Raw genomic sequence first — 1918 nt, 5'->3', positions numbered from 1 at the left:
TTTTTTTTTTTTTTTTTTTTAAGGACACACTGGCAAAGGACATGCTAGCCTCTTCTTATTTCCTCTTTCAAAGAATAACATTTAGAGTAGGGAAATCTTCCAAATGAGAAAAATTGGGATTGTACAGTTAAATCTCTAGCAATATTAAGGTGAAAAAAAGTTCTACTGTGATAGAGAAAAAATTATGATCCTTGAAGAAGTTTTTCAGACTGGATTTCACCAACAGTGTAGGGACAACATTGTTTTGCCCTGTGTACTCATTCAAAGTGTAACAAGTCATAAACAGTTAAGGACTTAGCTGAGGAAAGTTAGCTACCATAGAGGTACCTATTGGAGTAAACTGATTACTTACAAATGAACACTCTGAATTATTTCTGAAATTATATCTGTCTTTTGTGTTCTTCTTTATTATCCAGGTATTTGCTATTTTATTTCTAATCACATATAAGAAAAGGGGAGTAATAAAAACCTTAATAAAAGCTATAGAAGTCTTCCCTGTAAGCAGTTGAAGACTCATTATTGGCTTGCATTATCCCTGCACATAACCCTGTTTGGCCTACTCATTTCTATTAGGACTGGTGTCATAACATCAAATAAAGTTCCTTTTTGAGGGGAGCAAATGGAATTCCGTAATCCAGATCTCTAGCTGAGGAAAGCTAATGTTGAATACCACCTACATCCAGGAACTGGCAAAAGATTGTAATCTGATGCCATAGCTTTTGTTTCTACCTCTTGTTAACTATTTAAAAAGTTCATTTTGTTAAGTACTTTGAAGGGTGTCTGGCATGTAATGACTTCTATTAACAGTTTGCTGCTGCTGCTGTTGATATTATTATTATTATTATTATTATTATTATTATTATTAAACTGACCTAGCTCACTTTGTAGAAAGTACACTGGGGGTGCCTTAAAGGGATCTAAGGAAATTATAATCAATCTGGAAATTATTGGGAGACTATTATTTTGCCTTTACAAAGATGATGGAACATCTAGTTGACATTAAGGACAATGTTGTCTTCATAACTTGTCTCCATTTTTTTCCTTTTCAGTGTGAATTCTGAGGGTGAGTAGGTTACAAAGAATTACTTGAGATTGGGTTGAAGGAACAGAGAGGAAGCAATGAAGTAATGTTATTAATATTATGAGCTTCAGATGGAAGCTCTATAGCTGAAATAGTTCATATCAAATAATTTGAACTGAGTATAATTTGATTTAAACCGCTCCAGGATAAAGTTGAGATCAAAGCAACCTCTTGTTTCTATTACTCAATGTGCTAAAATACAGCAAGAGCCTGATTACAATTCTTGAGCCCAGGAGACATAACCTATGACCTGGGTTAAAGCTGTGTTTTTAGAACAGAATAAGCTTTCAATTGATCATTATTCTTTCTATAAATTGATCTTGGTTAAATTTTAAAAAAAATTAGGTATATTTTATTCTACCACTAAGCATTGACACAATAGGTTGGAGAAACCATGAAAATGGTAGCCACAGAAGATCAGCAAGAGGAAAGTATAATTTACCTTTAGACAAAATGACTGTTTGAAATTTTTAAAAGGCACTGCTTCTGACACTTAGAGAATGAATCTTTTATTTTCATCCATTGTTATACTAATTTTTAAAATGTTCCCTTCCCAAATAACTCAAATTATTTATTCTCCTAAACTAATTTATCCTTCATTCTTCATTTTCTAGCCGTGATCAACAGTTTCTACCTAAATATTTGGTCTCATTCTTTGAGAAAGGCCTAGAACTTTTTTTTTAATTGCTCTATCTCAGAAAGTATTATCTTAGGGGAAAAAAAAGAAAGAAAAGCCCATTAGTAAGATGTCCAGAAATTGTCAGAAGTTTTACACAATTGACCTTCTGTTTTTTGTTTTTTGGGTTTTTTTTTTTTTTTTGCTTTTTGTTTTTTTTT

The sequence above is a fragment of the Ursus maritimus genome (genome assembly GCF_017311325.1).
Source record: "Ursus maritimus isolate PB19 chromosome X unlocalized genomic scaffold, ASM1731132v1 scaffold_X1, whole genome shotgun sequence".
In the NCBI taxonomy this organism is placed as follows: domain Eukaryota; kingdom Metazoa; phylum Chordata; class Mammalia; order Carnivora; family Ursidae; genus Ursus; species Ursus maritimus.
This window is presented reverse-complemented; position numbering follows the sequence as displayed.